This window comes from Lagenorhynchus albirostris, chromosome 10 (genome assembly GCF_949774975.1).
Source record: "Lagenorhynchus albirostris chromosome 10, mLagAlb1.1, whole genome shotgun sequence".
NCBI lineage: Eukaryota > Metazoa > Chordata > Mammalia > Artiodactyla > Delphinidae > Lagenorhynchus > Lagenorhynchus albirostris.
This window is the reverse complement of record NC_083104.1, coordinates 59,477,354-59,497,473: the sequence shown is the minus strand read 5'-3', so window position 1 is coordinate 59,497,473 and position 20,120 is coordinate 59,477,354.

Sequence of the window (20,120 nt, the reverse complement as noted above, 5' to 3'; positions counted from 1 at the left end):
GCCTACATCAAAAAACAGGACATTTAAATCTCAAATAAAAACTTTATACCTCAAGCAATTAGAAAAGTAATGAACAAACAAACCACAAAGTTAGTAGAAGGAAGAAAATAACAAAGATCAGAATGGAAATGAATGAAATAGAGAATAAAAAGACAGTAGAAAAGACCAAATGATTTTTAAGAGCTGGTTCTTTGAAAAGATAAACAAAATCGACAAACATTTAGCTAGATTCTCCTGAAAAAAAGGAGACAAGACTTAAAATCAGAAATGAAAGAGATGCTCTGATAACTACAGAAATACAAAGGACCAAAAGAGCCTATTACAAATAATTATATTCCAGAAAAGTGGACAATCTAGAAGAAATGGGTGGATTTCTAGAAACATACAACCTACCAAGACTTAATCATGAAGAATTAGAAAATCTGAACAGACCAGTCACCAGTAAGGAGATTGAAACAGTAATGAAAAGCATTCCAACAAACAAAAGTCCAGGACCAGATGGCTTCACTGATGAATTCTACAAAACACTCAAAGAAGAATTAACACCAATCCTTCTCAAACTCTTCCAAAAATTAGAAGAGGAAGGAACATTTACAAACTCATTTTATGAGGCCAACATTACCCTGATACCAAAACCAGGGATGCCACAAGAGAAGAAAATTATAGGCCAATATCCCTGATGAACCCATATGCAAAAATCCTCAACAAAATATTAGCAAACCAAATTCAACAACACATTAAAAGGATCATATGCCATAATCAGTGGGATTTATTCCAGGATACAAGGATGATTCAATATCCACAAATCAATCAATGTGATAAAGCACATGAACAAAATTAAGGAGAAATCATACGATCATCTCCATAGATGCAGAAAAAGAACTTGACAGAATTCAACATCCATTTATTGCTGTGAAGGGGTAGAGAGAGGTAGGACATTATCTGGGGAGTTCACACTGGACAGAAGTCTTTGTTTAAATGATTTTTGTTATCTATTCATTTATGCATGACAAATAGGCCACATGGTGAATAAGGTAGATGTATTCTCTACTCCTGAGGAAGAAACAAGTAGAAAGGAGTTGGTAATATAAAGAAAGAGAATAATTGATGGTGTGTTTTAGCAGAAAATGAAGAAATGGGTGGGAATGAGAGAGCAGTGGTTGTGGCAGGCAGAATAATGCCCCCAAAGATGTCCACATCCTGATCCCTGCCCCTGGAACATGTTAGGTCAGGTTGTGGCAGAAAGGGATTAAGCTGAAGATGGAATTACAGTTGATGATCAGTTGATTTAATGTAGGTGATTATCCTGGAGTATCTGGGTGGGTCCACTGTGATCACAAAGGGAGACAGGAGAGAGACAGAGAGACAGCAGTGTGAGAAGGAACTGGGCCCACGTTGCTGGCTCTGCAGTTGGAGGAATGGGTTCTCGAGTCAGGGAACGTGGGTGGCTTTAGAAGCCAGAAAAGGCAAGGAAATGAACTTGCTCCTAGATCCCCATGAAGGAATACAACCCTGCTAACACTTTGCTTTTCTGTTCTTAGTTTCTGCTCTATAACAAAGTGAATCAGCTATACGTATACATATATCCTCATATACTCTCCCTCTTGCACCTCCCTCCCACCCTACCTAACCCACCCCTCTAAGTGGTCACAAAGCACAGAGCTGATCTCCCTGTGCTACGTGGCTTCTTCCCACTAGCTATCTATTTTACATTTGGTAGTGTATATATGTGCATGCTGCTCTCTCACTTCATCCCAGCTTACACTTCCCCGGCCCCTGTGTCCTCAAGTCCATTCTCTACGCCTGTGTCTTTATTCCTGTCCTACCCTTAGGTTCTTCAGAACTTTTTTTCCTTTATCTTTTTATTTTAGATTCCATATGTATGTGTTAGCATATGGTATTTGTTTTTCTCTTTCTGACTTACTTTACTCTGTATGACAGACTCTAGGTCCATCCACCTCACTACAAATAACTCAATATCATTTCGCTTTATGGCTGAGTAATATTCCATTGTATATATATACCACATCTTCTTTATCCATTCATCTGTTGATGGGCACTTAGGTTGCTTCCATATCCTGGCTATTGTAAATAGAGCTGCAAAGAATATTATGGTACATGACTCTTTTTGAATTATGGTTTTCTCAGGGTATATGCCCAGTAGTGGGATTGCTGGGTCGTATGGTAGTCCTATTTTTAGTTTTTTAAGGAACCTCCGTACTGTTCTCCAGAGTGGCTGTATCAATTTACATTCCCACCAGCAGTGCAAGAGTGTTCCCTTTTCTGCACACCCTTTCCAGCATTTACTGTTTCTAGATTTTTTTGATGATGGCCATTCTGACTGGTGTGAGGTGATACCTCATTGTAGTTTTGATTTACATTTCTCTAATGATTAATGATGTTGAGCATCCTTTCATGTGTTTGCTGGCAATCTGTATATCTTCTTTGGAGAAATGACTGTTTACGTCTTCTGCCCATTTTTGGATTGGGTTGTTAGTTTTTTTGATATCGAGCTGCATGAGCTGCTTGTAAATTTCAGAAATTAATCCCTTGTCAGTTGCTTCATTTGCAAATATTTTCTCCCATTCTGAGGGCTGTCTTTTCATCTTGTTTATGGTTTCCTTTGCTGTACAAAAGCTTTGAGTTTCATTAGGTCCCATTTGTTTATTTTCGTTTTCATTTCCATTTCTCTAGGAGGTGGGTCAAAATGGATCTTGCTGTGATTTATGTCATAGAGTGTTCTGCCTATGTTTTCCTCTAAAAGTTTTATAGTGTCTGGCCTTACATTTAGGTCTTTAATCCATTTTGAGTTTATTTTTGTGTATGGTGTTAGGGAGTGTTCTAATTTCACTCTTTTACATGTAGCTGTCCAGTTTTTCCAGCCCCTCTTATTGAAGAGGCTCTCTTTTCTCCATTGTATATTCTTGCCTCTTTTATCAAAGAAAAGATGACCATATGTGTGTGGGTTTATCTCTGGGTTTTCTATCCTGTTCCATTGATCTATCTTTCTGTTTTTGGGCCAGTACCATACTCTCTTGATTACTGTAGCTTTGTAGTATAGTCTGAAGTCAGGGAGACTGATTCCTCTAACTCTGTTTTTCTTTGTCGACATTGCTTTGGCTATTTGGGGTCCTTTGTGTTTCCATACAAATTGTGAAATTTTTTTGTTCTTGTTCTGTGAAAAATGCCAGTGGTAGTTTGATAGGAATTGCATTGAATCTACAGATTGCTTTGGGCAGTATAGTCATTTTCACAATGTTGATTCTTCCAATCCAAGAATATGGTATATCTCTCCATCTGTTTGTATCATCTTTAAATTCTTTCATCATTGTCTTATAGTTTTCTGTTTACAGGTCTTTCATCTCCTTAGGTAGGTTTATTCCTAGGTATATTATTCTTTTGTTGCAATGGTAAATGGGAGTGTTTTCTTCATTTCACTTTCAGATTTTTCATAATTAGTGTATAGGAATGCCAGAGATTTCTGTGCATTAATTTTGTATCCTGCCACTTTACCAAATTCATTGATTAGCTCTAGTAGTTTTCTGGTAGCATCTTTAGGATTCTCTATGTATAGTATCATGTCATCTGCATCTGCAGTGACAGCTTTACTTCTTATTTTCCAATTTGTATTCCTTTTATTTCTTTTTCTTCTCTGATTGCTGTGACTAAAACTTCTAAAACTATGTTGAATAATAGTGGTGAGAGTGAGCAAACTTGTCTTGTTCCTGATCTTAGTGGAAATGATTTCAGTTTTTCACTATTGAGGATGATGTTGGCTGTCGGTTTGTCATATATGGTCATTATTGTGTTGAGGTAAATTCCCTCCATGCCTACTTTCTGGAGGGTTTTTATCATAAATCGGTGTTGAATTTTGTTGAAAGCTTTCTCTGCATCTATTAAGATGATCATATGGTTTTTCTCCTTCAATTTGTTAATATGGTGTATCACATTGATTTGCTTTCACTGAAGAATCCTTGCATTCCTGGAATAAACCCCACTTGATCATGGTGTATGATCCTTTTAATGTGCTGTTCGATTCTGTTTGCTAGTATTTTGTTGAGGATGTTTGCATCTATGTTCATCAGTGATATTGGCCTGTAGTTTTCTTTCTTTTTGACATCTTTGTCTGGTTTTGGTATCAGGGTGATGGTGGCCTCGTAGATTGAGTTTGGGAGTGTTCCTCCCTCTGCTATATTTTGGAAGAGTTTGAGAAGGATAGGTGTTAGCTCTTCTCTAAATGTTTGATAGAATTCGCCTGTGAAGCCATCTGGTCCTGGGCTTTTGTTTGTTGGAAGATTTTTAATCACAGTCTCAATTTCAGTGCTTGTGATTGGTTTGTTCATATTTTCTATTTCTTCCTGGTTCAGTCTCGAAAGTTGTGCATTTCTAAGAATTTTTCCATTTCTTCCAGGTTGTCCATGTTATTGGGGTATAGTTGTTTTCAGTAATCTCTAATGATCCTTTGTATTTCTGCAGTGTCGGTTGTTACTTCTCCTTTTTCATTTCTAATGCTGCTGATGTGAGTCTTCTTCTTTTTATTCCTGATGAGTCTGGCTAATGGTTTATCAATTTTCTTTATCTTCTCAAAGAACCAGCTTTTAGTTTTATTGATCTTTGCTATCGTTTCCTTCATTTCTTTTTCATCTCTTTCTGATCTGATCTTTATTATTTCTATCCTTCTGCTAATTTTGGTTTTTTTTTTTTTTTCTTTCTCTAATTGTTTTAGGTGTAAGGTTAGGTTGTTCGTTTGAGATGTTTCTTGTTTCTTAAGGTAGGATTGTATTGTTCTAAACTTCCCTCTTAGAACTGTTTTTGCTGCATCCCATAGGTTTTGGGTCATCGTGTTTTCATTGTCATTGGTTTCTAGGAATTTTTTGATTTCCTCTTTGATATCTTCAGGGATTTCTTGGTTATTAAGTAGTGTATTGTTTAGCCTGCATGTTTCTGTATATTTTACAGAATTTTTCCTGTAATTTATATCTAGTCTGATAGCGTTGTGGTGAGAAAAGATATTTGATACAATTTCAATTTTCTTAAATTTACCAAGACTTGATTTGTGACCCAAGATATGATCTATCCTGGAGAATGTTCCATGAGCACTTGAGAAGAATGTGTATTCTGTTGTTTTTGGATGGAATGTCCTATAAATATCATTTAAGTCCATCTTGTTTAATGTATCATTTAAAGCTTGTGTTTATTTATTTTCATTTTGGATGATCTGTCCATGGGTGAAAGTGGGATGTTAAAGTCCCCTACTATGATTGTGTTGCTGTCAATTTCCTCTTTTATGGCTGTTAGTATTTGCCTTATGTATTGAGGTATTCCTATTTTAGGTGCATAAATATTTACAATTGTTATGTCTTCTTTTTGGACTGATCCCTTGATCATTATATAGTGTCCTTTTTTTTCCTCTAGTAATAGGCTTTGTTTTAAAGTCTATTTTGTCTGATATGAGAATTGCTACTCCAGCTTTCTTTTGATTTCCATTTGCATGGAATATCTTTTTCTGTCCCCTCACTTTCAGTCTGTATGTGTTTCTAGGGCTGAAGTGGGTCTCTAATAGACAACATATATATGGGTCTTGTTTTTGTATCCATTCAGCTAATCTATGTCTTTTGGTTGGAGAATTTAATCTGTTTACATTTAAGGTAATTATCCATATGTATGTTCCTACTACCAGTGTCTTATTTATTTTGGGTTTGTTATTGTAGATCTTTTCCTTCTCTTGTCTTTCCTGCCTAGAGAATTTCCTTTAGCATTTGTTGTAAAGCTCCTTTTGTTGTGTTGAATTCTCTTAGCTTTTGCTTGTCTGTAAAGGTTTTAATTTCTCTGTCAAATCTGAATGAGTTCCTTGCTGGGTAGAGTAATCTTTGTTGTAGGTTTTTCCCTTTCATCAGTTTAAATATGTCCTGCCACTCTCTTCTGGCTTGTAGAGTTTCTGCTGAAAGATCAGCTGTTAACCTTATGCAGATTCCCTTGTATATTATTGTTGTTTTTCCCTTGCTCCTTTTAACATTTTTTCTTTGTATTTGATACCTTGATTAATATGTGTCTTGGTGTCAAGGTTTTTCCTTGGGTTAAGCTGTATGGGACTCTACTCTCTGTACTTCCTGAACTTGAATAATATTTCCTTTCCCATATTAGGGAACTCTTCAACTATAATCTCTTCAAATATTTTCTCAGTCCCTTTCTTTTTCTCTTCTTCTTCTGGACCCCTATAATTTGAATATGTATGCATTTAATGTTGTCCAAGAAGTCTCTAAGACTGTCCTCAATTCTTTTCATTTTTTTTTTCTTTATTCTGCTCTGCAGTAGTTATTTCCACTATTTTATCTTCCAGGTCACTTATTCGTTCTTCTGCCTCAGTTATTCTGCTATTGATTCCTTCTAGAGAATGTTTAATTTCATTTATTGTGTTGTTCATCATTGTTTGTTGCTCTTTAGTTCTTCTAGGTCCTTGTTAAATGTCTTGTATTTTCTCCATTCTATTTCCAAGGTTTTTTATTATCTTTTGTTATTACTCTGAATTCTTTTTCTGGTAGACTGCCTGTTTCCTCTTCATTTGTTTGGTCTGTTGGGTTTTTATCTTGCTCTTTCATCTGCTGTCTTATTTGCTTAACTTACTCTGTTTGGGGTCTCCTCTTCACAGCCTGCAAGTTCATAGGTCCCATTGTTTTTGGTGTCTGCTCCCAGTAGCTAAGGTTGTGTCGGTGGGTCATGTAGGATTCCTGGTTGAGGGGACTACTGTCTGTGTTCTTGTGGATAGGCTGGATCTTGTCTTTCTGGTGGGCAGGACCACGTCCAGTGGTGTGTTTTGGGGTGCCTGTGACCTTATTATTATTTTAGGTAGTCTCTCTGCTAATAGGTGGGTGGTGTTCCTGTCTTGCTAGTTGTTTGGAATATGGTGTCCAGCACTGTAGCTTGCTGGTCGTTGAATAGATCTGGGTGTTAGCATTGAGATGGAGATCTCTGGGAGAGCTTTTGCTATTTGATATTACATGGAGCTGGGAGGTCTCTTTTGGACCAATGTCCTGAACTCGGCTCTCCCACCTCAGAGGCAAAGGCCTGACACCAGCCAGAGTACCAAGATCCTGTCAGCCGCATGGCTCAGAAGAAAAGGGGGGAAAAAAAGAAGGGAATAAAGAATAAAATAAAATACAGTTATTAAAATAAAAAATACTTATTAAAACTTAAAAGATTAAAAAGTAATAAAAAAAGAAAAAGAAGAAAGAGAGAAGAGAGCAACCAAACCAAAAAACAAATCCACCAATGATAACAGGACTAAAAACTATACTAAAAAACAAAAAAAAAAAAAAGCAAAAAAACCTAAAAGAAACAATGAAACAAAAAGGAGACAGAGAGAACCCTTGGATAAATGGTAAAAGCAAAGCTATACAGACAATACCACACAAAGAAGCATACACATACACACTCACAGAAAGAGAAAAAGGAAAAAAAATCTGTATATAAAAAAAAGGAGGAAGAGAGCAACTAAATCAATAAACAAATCTACCAATGATAATAAACTCTAAATACTAAACTATGATAAACATAAAACCAGAAGCAAATTACATGCAGAAAGCAAACCCCAAGTCTACAGTTGCTCCCGAAGTCCACCGCCTCAATTTTGGGAGGATTCGTTGTCTATTCCGATATTCCACAGATGCAGGGTACGTCAGGTTGATTGTGGAGATTTCATCCACTGCTCCTGAGGCTGCTGGGAGAGATTTCCCTTTCTCTTCTTTGTTTGCACAGCTCCTGGGGTTCAGCTTTGGATTTGGCCCCACCTCTGTGTGCAGGTCACCTGAGGGCGTCTGTTCCTGCCCAGACAGGACAGGGTTAAAGCAGTGGCTGATTAGGAGGCTCTGGCTCACTCAGGCCAGGGGCAGGGAGGGGTACAGAATGCGGGGTGACCCTGCCTCAGCAGAGGTCAGCATGATGTTGCAACAGCCTGAGGTATGCCGTGCATTCTCCCAGGGAAGTCCCTGCATCATGGGATCCTGACAGTGGCGGGCTGCACAGGCTCCTGGGAGGGGAGGTGTGGATAGTGACCTGTGCTTGCACACAGGCTTCTTGGTGGCCACAACAGCAGCCTTAGCATCTCATGCCCATCTCTGGTGTCTGCGCTGATAACCGTGGCTCGCGCCTGTCTCTGGAGCTTATTTAGGTGGTGGTCTGAATCCCCTCTCCTTGCACACCCCAAAACAATGGTCTCTTGCCTGTTAGGCAGGTCCAGACTTTTCCTCGGACTTCCTCCCAGCTAGCTGTGGCACACTAGTCCCCTTCAGGCTGTGTTCATGCAGCCAACCCCAGTCCTCTCCCTAGGATCTGACCTCCGAAGTCCAGCCTCAGCTCCCAGCCCCCATCTGTCTCAGCAGTTGAGCAGACAAGCCTCTTGGGCTGGTGAGTGCTGGTCCGGACTGATCCTCTGTGTGGGAATCTCTCCACTTTGCCCTCTGCACCCCTGTTGCTGTGCTCTTCTCCATGGCTCCAAAGCTTCCCTCCCACCATCCCCCACCTCCGCCAGTGAAGGGGCTTCCTAGTGTGTGGAAACTTTTTCTCCTTTACAGCTCCCTCCCAGAGTTGCAGGTCCTGTCCCTATTCTTTTGTCTCTGTTTTTTCTTTTTTTTTTTACCCTACCCAAGTACGTGGGGAGTTTCTTGCCTTTTGGGAAGTCTGAGGTGTTCTGCCAGCGTTCAGTAGGTGTTCTGTAGGAGTTGTTCCACATGTAGATGTATTTCTGATGTATTCATGGTGAGGGAGGTGATCTCCACATCTTTCTCCTCTGCCATCTTGAAGGTCTCACTAACACTTTACTTTAAACCCGGTGAGACACATGTCAGACTTCCAACCTACAGAAATGTGTGAGAATACATGTGTATTAGTCACTGAGTTTGTGGTAACATGTTACAGTAGCAAGTGGAAAATAATATAGTGCTCTTCAAATACTTTTTCCTGCATAACTGCCAAATAAATTTTTAAAAACTATGTATCCCCTTATGTATTTTCATGCAACCATCTAAAATTTTTCATCATAAATTGAAACAGTTGAAAAGGATGTAATTTCTGATACAAATAAATATTTCAGTTACAAAACAAAACTGTTACATAACTTTTAATGTAAACAAAGAAATCTAAATTTCATAATGATTTGATATTCATGATTTGATATCATCTACAAAAAAAATACATATGTGAGCTCTTTTACAGATGAAAATTTTCCATCATTATCTTTTCTCCTTGAAATATGTTTCCCCATAGAATTGTATCAAAATATAGTTTCATGCTAAAAGTCTTATGCATTATTCTATCAAACTTCTCTGCAATAAAAATATGTACATAAATGGAAATTTTAATATTTTCTCAAAAGATAAGGCTGAAGCCTTGGTATAAGTTATAATTATTTTAAATACATGATTATCAAATCAATATATTTGTTAAAGATCATGATGATTATTAAATCTGGAAAGTAAAATTTTATGGGAACTGCATTGCTTTGTGAGGTCAATATTTTCTTTTTTCTAATTACGTCATGTGTCCATAGATAAATATAACTTATTGCTTGAATGAGACAAGATTAAGCATCAATGCTATTCCTACTTTTTTGTGTGTTACATGAGAGATGTTATTTAAATAGTAAACAGAGGAAAGTGGAATGATTTTTATACATCATTCAATTCTTAGAAAATTTTTCCAAGTTATATACTCAGATTCATAGTGATATATCAAAAATTATATTTTATAATCTAACTATTGACCACTGTTATACCTATTTTTAAATTTTGTTCAAGGCAAAACATAGAAAAGTACTGACTTGTCACAGTATTTTTTAGCTAGTCTTTAGAATTATTAACTTTCTCATTTCCTGGGAAATATACCAAGAAGTCTTTATCAAGGCTTATCAAATACCCCCTAATTATACCTGTTTTTCTTTCATTTACAGACTCTTGTGTATGGAGCTAAGACTAGATGGCAACTGAGTAAAAACCAACTCCACAAAACTGGAAAGTGTGTATTTTAGGATTTTTCTCATTGGCTGTGAATGGAGACCTATATATTCACCTAAATTTAAATTTTCTACGTCATTTCAAACTGCCTCAAAAATATGTGGAGGTCAGAGAGTCACATGCTTCAATATTATACACAGGCTCATGATTTCATTTCAAGTTGAATATAATTATCTTTATACATTTGAGAGAATTAAGGAGCATATCTGTTTCTGAGGAGGATAAATTAATTAGAATAATTTTTCTAAATTTCAGGGCAATTACATCAATCGATTTGGGGAACATTTTTTCCTATTTCCATTCACAAGGAAATGCTCTGCTTCAAGGGTGTAGATTAACCTGCTTTGTGGAAATTCATAGCAGAAAGAAAAGAAGGTCTTGGGCCACCAGTAAGTGTGGAACTTGTAAGAGGTGGATTAATGATTTTACACATTATTTACAGTGAAATCAAGAACATATTTCTATCAAGTTAATCTAAATTTAACGTAGGTGTAATAGCAATGAATAAACAAGCGTAAGAGTCGTTGACAACAAACAGGAGGCTTGCACTAAGAAACAAGAGAATATGGATTCAGTAACATTTCAGTACAAGTTAATGAACTTGTTTCTCCTACGTATCTCAATAAATGTTCAAGATACTATAAGGTGCTAACTCACCTTCACATGTATTCTTTTACCTGAAGCTGTAACACTGACTGGTTGAGGAAGTTTTACACTTCCTCCTTGAGATCATGAAAGCATATATGTGAGTTCTCACCAAATGCTTTTCACTGAAAACATGCAGAGATGGTGCGCCTCCTAGCTAGTTGGATTTCCTGGTGTACCTTCCACATGTCTCAAATATTCTAGTTCTAGGACAGATAGGAAGGAGGATCAGAGCCTTTGCCTTGAGTTTGTCACTGGCCTTTTGTACTTTTCACGTTCTGCTTTCTCTCCTAGCAAGCACTCTCCTTAACTGCTTTTTGGCAGTTGTCTAGGAATGGGAGACGGGAAGTTGTTAGATGAAATTGCCCTCACTCTTTCTGTTCCATCTGACAAAATATCTGAATTCAGAACATCCCAACTCTCTTAGCCTGGGTTCCCACTAAAGTGGAGCCTGAGACAAAGGCTTGCCTGCAGGGAACAGTGAGACAGGGGTAGAAGGGTCAAGAAAGGGAGCTTTGCCTGTTGGCCTCTGCTACAGAAGCCTGGCTGCTGCCAAAATGTGTGTCAGGACCACCTCTCTGTGAATAAGGGGAGAAGCATTTACCTGCCTGAGTCACAGCTCCAGGATCACCCTGCAGAGAGTTATCTTCCTTACCTGTGGGATTTCACCTGTGTGAGCTCCCACCCTCCCACAGCACCAGAGAAGCTGAGGCCAGGAGCTTCCAAGATGTACCCTCATGAAGGTGGTCAAAGCCTGTGCAGAAATGAACGTGGGAATAAGTGGCAGGAAATATGGAGGATTAGAAGAGGCCACAAAGGCAGATGTGGAACCCAGGATTTTAGAGCCACGCTGAGCCCTTCACGGAAATCTGCAGGCTCGGAGAACACACAAGGCCCAGTTGAGTCAGGAAGGTTTTGCTGAGACTAAAAACTTGAATGGTTTCTTTGGCCCTTTAGAGGTTTGTATATCCTATGGAATGTATACAAGTATACATGAGGAGAATGCCTTTCTTTTGTGAAGAGAAAAGAAAGTGACCATTGAAGGGGAGTGGGGAAAGACCGTTTAACGCATAGTGTAATCCCGGGAAGGTCGGTTTTAGGAGGGGTCATATGGAATTTGAGGATCTGGAAATTGATCCCTTAAGACTTTTCTTGACGACATACCAATGTTCTTCATGGGTTTACACATCCACTTTCAAGTCACCCAAAGCCCAAATGGAGAAATTCACCTTCACAAGGAGGAGCCAGTTGTCAATCATTCCAGTGCTGGGGAGAGCAGAGGGGTTGGGCTGATCGATTTCAGCTGTCAGGCTCCGTGGCATGAAGTTGCCTCCCATGATCTCTGGATTCTTCCTCCACAGTTCCACCCATTTCTTCTCAGTCTTCTTCGTGGGATCCTCTTTGGCATCTCCCATTCAATTGTATGATCTCAGAGTTCCTTCCTTTGTTCTCTTCTCTCCTTAATCTCTGTCTCTGTACTCTCCAGACAGATCTCATTCACTTCCATGAATGTGGAATATCTATTTACCAAATATGTATCTTTAGCTTTGAATTCTCTCCCAGAGCTGCAGACCTGTTGATACACCTGCTTCTTGTGTATCCTCCCCAGTGATGTCTGAGGACAGCTAGAATTCAACATGCATTAACTCTTTGTCTCCCTGGCCACTCCCAAATCTGTGCTTCCCCTTAATTCTCTATCCTAGTGCATCATGATCCCCTCATTCCAATAAGCTGGAAACTTGAAAGGCACCCCAGACATCCTCCTGTACTTTGCCCATCAGAATCCTGTTGACTTTATTTCCCCAAAACTTTTGCATTCATCTGCTTTTCTCCATACCCATGTCATTAGCTGAGTCCAGGACTGCTTTGTCTTCTGCCTGGATCATTGTAAAAGCCTCCAAACTGGTCTGACTACCCCCATCCACTTCAGTCTTCCATTCTATTCCCCAAATTGTGCTCCAAGAGTGATCTCACTAAAATGTAAATCAAGTCACGTTACTCCCTTGCTTAAAATTCAATGACATTCCATTGCCAACAGAATAAAATTCCAACTGCTTAGCATGACTTATAAAATCCTTCATAATTTAACTCTGACTACTAGTGTTACCAAAATAAGCAATTATGCAAATACAATTTTCTCCACCTGGAATGCCCTTGTAAATATAATCGAGCTTCATTAATATTGCAGTGTGTTAAGGGGGCTCTTTATCTGGTTTTCCCTAATTTGGGGAAAAGAATTCTTTCTATTATGAAATGTTTCAAGCACATAGGAAAGCAGAGAGAAGTAATGAAAAGTGCTGCCAAGCTTTGGCAAATCTTAAAACCTTGACACATTTCCTTCAGAAGTATTTTCTTTGTTAAGTCAGAGAGAGAAAGACAAATACCATATGATATCACTTTTATGTGGCATCTAAAATATGATACAAATCAACATATCTATGAAACAGAAACAGACTCATGGACTTGTGGTTGCCAAGGGGGAGGGGGGAAGGGAAGGATTGAGAGTTTGGGATTAGCAGATGCAAATTATTTTATATAGGATGGATAAACAAAAAGATCCTGTGATATATATACCAATATATATGTATAACTGAATTACTGAGTCACTTTGCCATACAGAAGAAATTAACACAACATTGTAAATCAACTTACTTTAATAAAATTTTAAAAAAAGTCATTGCAGATACAGTTTAGACCTCCATGCCCCTCCTTCCATCCCACCCTATCCAGAGGTAACAACCTTATTGAATTCGGTATTTATCATTTTATACTTTTACTCTGCTGCTTTTGTCTCCATAAATCCTATATAGTATCGTGCCACACACTTTCAAGCTTTAGGTAAGTGGTGTTATATGGTATGCATCCTGCAACTTGCCCTTTTGCTCAACAATGCTTTTGAGCTTTATTCAAGCTGATAAATAAGTCTCTAATTCTGAAGGCCACTTAGTATTCTACTGTATGAACAGACCACAGTTTATACATCCATCCTCCTTTGGTAGATATTTAGGTTGTTTCCAATTTCTCCCTATTACAAATAATGCTGCAAGAAACATTTCCCATTCATCTCTCCCTGTGTACACATGGAACACTAGGTTATTTACCTAGTGTAGGAAACTAGGTTATATACCCAGAATGGAATTCCTAGTAGAAGGACATGTACATCATAAATTTTAGTACCTAGTTTTCTCCCAAAATTCTTCAAGAAATGTTAGTATAAACTTTTCTCCAAAGGCAGTAGAACCTTGACCTTACTACTCAGATAGGGTTCAAGTGCAAATCTAGTCCAAGATATAACAACACTTAAGATGAGGTACTGAAACTAGCAACTTTATAAAGTTTATCAGAGGACCTTATAAGTTATTGCAGTTGTATTCAATTATGAGAATTTCAGTACATACTCTGTGTATGTACATGCATTTGTGTGTGTGTGTGTGTGTGTGTGTCTGTGTGTGTTTTGTTTGGAATTCTGTGGTTCTGGTATGTCTCTAGCTTCTTTGGAGGAACTGTAATTGATGGCATTCTAAAGAACTGGCTTTCTTCTGAGTACTCAGTTGCTAGGAACTGTTTCTGTTTGTTCATACAGTCAGTCAATAAATTTTTATTAGGTACCCGCTATGCAGCTGGCACCATTCTGAGAGCTGGGGGGGGTACACCAGTGAACACAAGAGGCAAAGTCTTCATCCTCACAGTACTTACATTCTGGTGGAGGTGGGCAGACAAATAAATACACACAAAAACACATAATATGTCAGCTGGTAATATGTGCAATTTAGAAAAAGCAGGGAGAGGGGAAGAAGGAATGTTGGAGTAAAGGGGTGGAGTTGCTCTTTCATAAAAAATGATCATGGAAGATCTTGTGGCAAAGGTGATATTGAAATAGGTCCTAAAGAAAGTGAGAAAGTGAGCCATGCGATTCTGGGAGAGAAGAGCTTTGGAAGCAGAGGGGAGAGTATGTGTAAAATTCTGAAGTGGGAGGATGCTCTGCATGTTCTAGGACCAGCAAGGAGGCTCAAGTGGCCAAGACTGAGTGAGCAGAGAGTGGGTGGAAGTAATGGGGGTGAGGTTAGGGTAGCAGAGTTGGGAGGAAACTGTTGATTTTACTCTGACTTGGGTGAGAAGATATTGGAGGGATTGGAGCAGAGGAACGCCATGATCTGATCTGGGTTTTTGAACAATCACTCTGATCACAAGAACAGAAGCAGGGAGACCCTTTGTGGAGACTGTTACGATATTCTCAGTGAGGGATGATTGTGACTTGGACCAATATTTGGGCAGTGGAGGTGCTGAGAGGAGGTCAGAGTCTGGGTGTATTTTGAAAGAGATTTTGTGTTGGGTTCGAAGTGGGATGTAAGAGAAAGAAAAGAGTCATGGGTGATAACAAGTTTTCCGCCATGAACGAAGGAAAAATGGAGAAACTAGTAACTGAAGTGAGTAAGATCAGAGCAGTAACAGGTTGGGGAGGAGTAAGAAGTTTCTTCTGGGTTGTGGTAAGGCTGAGACTCCTATGAGACTTCAAGTACAAATGCTTAGTAGGCAGTGAGATATACGAACTTGGAGTTCACTTTTGAGGTCTAAGCTAGAGACATAAACGTGGGAATCATCAGCATTTAGATGTTTTTTTTTTTTAATGTGTTTACATCCTCAAAAGGAGCTTTTTTTTTTTTTAATTACTTTTTGTAAGTGTGAGCTATGCTAGGAATTTAGTTTGAATGGAGCCCAGAGGTCTGAGGTCCGGGGCTCTCCGACACAGAGTGACAGGGAATGAGGAGGAACCACACAGGAGATGGAAGGCAGGTCTTTGAGGTGGGAGGTGAGACTGATGTCCCAGAAGCCACAGGAAGAAAGGGTTTCAAGAAAAAGGATGTGGCAATTCTATTAAATGTTGCTGGATGATCACATTTTTAAGGATTGAAAATTCACTATGGATTTTACAACATAAAGATACTGGTGATCTTGACAAAAGCTATTTTAGTGGAGTGGTGAAGTTAAATGCCTGTTTGGAGTAGGCTCAAGGGAAAATGTGAAGAAAAGAATTAGAGAAAAAGAAAATAGACAACTCTTTCAAGCAAAGATTTTATTGTGAAGTCTCTGTTAATGCTTAGGTCTAAACTTAAAAGGCCCCCACAGCTGGATGGCAACCTGACCCTTGCTGTATAACCCCCTCAGTGACCTTGGCAATAGCAGTCTGGATATTCACTCCAGTTACTTCCTTCTCCATGTTGGGTGGGTGTACCTTTCTCCACCTTATCTGCAGGGTGAACCTTAGGCATCTCCATGTGTGTGAATTCTTCAGATGGAACAAATCATTCTGGACTTCATGCATGTTTTTAGTATAATCACATTGCGTTATTATAATTTATCCCCCACTATGCAGTGACTTTATGAAAATAAGTGTTGTGACTTGCAGGATCCCCAATGTTAAGTACAGAGTGTGCCTAGTACTTAGGTATGTTCAGGTAATATTGGTTGAACTAAACAGAATGATTTTAAAGAAATGTAGGGTTCAGACCTTCCATTCCATTTATAAGGGGTTAGCCGAGTGCCCTTTTATTTCTGTATGGGAGAGAGAAACACTCTTCATCCTCAGAGTAGCCTGAAACAGGATGCTTGTGGAGAGTTTGGCAAAGCGCTGTTATTTATTTAAAAATTTTTTAAATTTTATATTGGAGTATAGGTGATTTAAAATGTGTTAGTTTCATGTGTACAGCAAAGTGATTTAGTTATATGTGTTCATTTATCTATCCTTTTTCAGATTCTTTTCCCATATAGGTTATTATAGAGGGATAAATTAGGAGGTTGGGAATAACATATACACACTACTATTTTTTGTTCTTATCCCAAGTAATTCCAGCTGAAGTCAAAGGGGGCCTTGCTGACGTGCACCGCAAGGGACCTGCCTAGTCTAGTGTCTTCCGTGTACTCCATCATGGTGATTTGTGGTGGTGCTGGAGTGGGTGACCCTGGAAGGTGCCTTCCTCATGCACCATTAGGCCAAACTGAGCACTCCGTTAGCTTTTCACTCAAGCAACTGTATTATCCTAATGTGCCTTCACCAAGCACTGATGTAATTTCATTCCCAGAATAATTTCAATTAGATTCCAAGTAGTCTTTTATTGCACTTTGGAAGGTTTTTGAAATGACAAATTATTTCTACATTCAATCTGCTTTTTTTTTCTTTTGTCTGATTCCTCATGGCTGAAAGCCCCTGGGTACTTTGTTTTGTGTGTTTTTTGGCCAACTGAGAGTTGTCTAAAATATAGCTGGACACCACTCCTAAAGAATATTCTCCTTTTGCATTTACTCTCTATGTTTATTCTTTGGTTTCTACTATTAATTAGCACATTCATTTCCGGATAGCCACAATGAGGTTAAAATAAATGTATCGAGTTAGGTATCCAGCAAAGCCCAATGTATTCAGAGTGGTAACAAGAGACAAATTCTAGTCTGATAAACACCATTAAATGGAAAAGATAAATCAAATCTTATTGCCTTAGTCAGCAAGTTTTATTCTACAAAAGGAATCCAAGCTGAACCACAGCTGTAATTTGGAGCCTTAGCTCAAAGTGACTGCTTTGTACTTTTTTCTCAAGGATCAGAAAATCAAATCTGTATTCTGCTGGTCAGACACACTGTAAAGGGTGCCACATTCACCTGGGTTGTTCAGAACTCCCGTGAGTCTTGGTAACTTGGTGTATTTCAATGCACAGCCATGAGTTCCACACGGCATTAATTCTGCTCTGTTGCTTGTCCATTTGAAATAAAAAGTGTCGTTGAATACATTATACGTGGGGACCTCTAAATCCCATTTTAGTTTGCTGTCATTCTCAAGGTCCCCCATCTCCTTTGCTATCCTTATTTCAGTACCCAGAGCACCTTTAAAGTTTGCTCCTATTCTGTCCTTTTCTCTTTTATCTTTGACAACTGCCTCAGCTCCTACTCTTGAGGAAATTAACATTCCCTTTTATTCACAAAGCAAGATTATTTGCAAAGGTCAGTAGATATAGCACATCACTCTGGTATATTTCTAGAGAGACATACCTGCTATATTTCAGTGATGGCCTGGGTTAAAGGTCCAGCTTATTAATGGTGAATAGCTATGTAGAAACAATCATTGTAAATTCATCTGTTATTTGAAAGAAACTAATTCCATTTAGAAGATTTTATGAGTGGCTCTATTAGAAGAAAGAGATACAGAGCTGGCACTATGGGGACTGTGGAAGGTATGCCTATTTTCATCCAGCTACCCTCACGAAGACTTGGGTTAAACCATGGTGAATCCACTCTATTTCCTCTTACTTTTTGTAATAGTGGATATTGTCTTATGCTATTGATTCTACCAATGTTTAAGACAGAATACAAATTGTAAAGGGTGGAATTTTTAACCAGGAAAAGTGAAAAACATATGTCAGTAACTCCTGAGGGTAAACACTGTAGAGGTAGATAGGTGTAAAGGGTACATGCATGCTTTACTGAGAGCAGTGGTGGGTCAAGAGGGTCCAGGCTTGTCATATGAATGAGAGATAGAAATCAAATGTATAGGCATTATTAACACTTACTCTTTTTTATTTTAAACATCTTTATTGGGGTATAATTGCTTTACAATGGTGTGTTAGTTTCTGCTTTATAACAAAGTGAATCAGTTATACATATACATATGTTCCCATATCTCTTCCCTCTCGCGTCTCCCTCCCTCCCACCCTCCCTATCCCACCCCTCCAGGCGGTCACAAAGCACCGAGCTGATTTCCCTGTGCTATGTGGCTGTTTCCCACTAGCTATCTACCTTACGTTTGGTAGTATATATATGTCCATGCCTCTCCCTCGCTTTGTCACAACTCAGCCTTCCCCCTACCCATATCCTCAAGTCCGTTCTCTAGTAGGTCTGTGTCTTTATTCCTGTCTTACCCCTAGGTTCTTCATGACTTTTTTTCCCTTAAATTCCATATATATGTGTTAGCATACGGTATTTGTCTTTCTCTTTCTGACTTATTTCACTCTGTATGACAGACTCTAGGTCTATCCACCTCATTACAAATAGCTGAATTTCGTTTCTTTTTATGGCTGAGTAATATTCCATTGTATATATGTGCCACATCTTCTTTATCCATTCATCCGCAGATGGGCACTTAGGTTGTTTCCATCTCTGGGCTATTGTAAATAGAGCTGCAATGACCATTTTGGTACATGACTCTTTTTGAATTTTGGTTTTCTCAGGGTATATGCCCAGTAGTGGGATTGCTGGGTCATATGGTAGTTTTATTTGTGGTTTTTTAAGGAACTTCCATACTGTTCTCCATAGTGCTGTACCAATTCACATTCCCACCAGCAGTGCAAGAGGGTTCCCTTTTCTCCACACCCTTCCCAGCATTTATTGTTTCTAGATTTTTTGATGATGGCCATTCTGACTGGTGTGAGATGATATCTCATTGTAGTTTTGATTAGCATTTCTCTAATGATTAATGATGTTGAGCATTCTTTCATGTGTTTGTTGGCAGTCTGTATATCTTCTTTGGAGAAATGTCTATTTAGGTCTTCTGCCCATTTTTGGATTGGGTTGTTTGTTTTTCTGTTATTGAGCTGCATGAGCTGCTTGTAAATTTTGGAGATTAATCCTTTGTCAGTTGCTTCATTTGAAAATATTTTCTCCCATTCTGAGGGTTGTCTTTTGGTCTTGTTTATGGTTTCCTTTGCTGTGCAAAAGATTTGAAGTTTCATTAGGACCCATTTGTTTATTTTTGTTTTTATTTCCATTACTCTAGGAGGTGGGTCAGAAAGGATCTTGCTGTGATTTATGTCATAGAGTGTCCTGCCTATGTTTTCCTCTAAGAGTTTGATAGTTTCTGGCCTTACATTTAGGTCTTTAATCCATTTTGAGCTTATTTTTGTGTATGGTGTTAGGGAGTGATCTAATCTCATACTTTTACATGTACCTGTCCAGTATTCCCAGCACCACTTATTGAAGAGGCTGTCCCTTCTCCACTGTACATTCCTGCCTCCTTTATCAAAGATAAGGTGTCCATATGTGCGTGGGTTTATCTCTGGGTTTTCTATCCTGTTCCATTGATCTATATCTCTGTTTTTGTGCCAGTACCATACTGTCTTGATTACTGTAGCTTTGTAGTATAGTCTCAGGTCAGGAGGCTGATTCCTACAGCTCTGTTTTTCGTTCTCAAGATTGCTTTGGCTATTCGCGGTCTTTCATGTTTCCATACAAATTGTGAAATTTTTTGTTCTAGTTCTGTGAAAAATGCCAGTGGTAGTTTGATAGGGATTGCATTGAATCTGTAGGTTGCTTTGGGTAGTAGAGTCATTTTCACAATGTTGATTCTTCCAATCTAAGAACATGGTATATCTCTCCATCTATTTGTATCATCTTTAATTTCTTTCATCAATGTCTTATAATTTTCTGCATACAGATCTTTTGTCTCCTTAGGTAGGTTTATTCCTAGATATTTTATTCTTTTTGTGG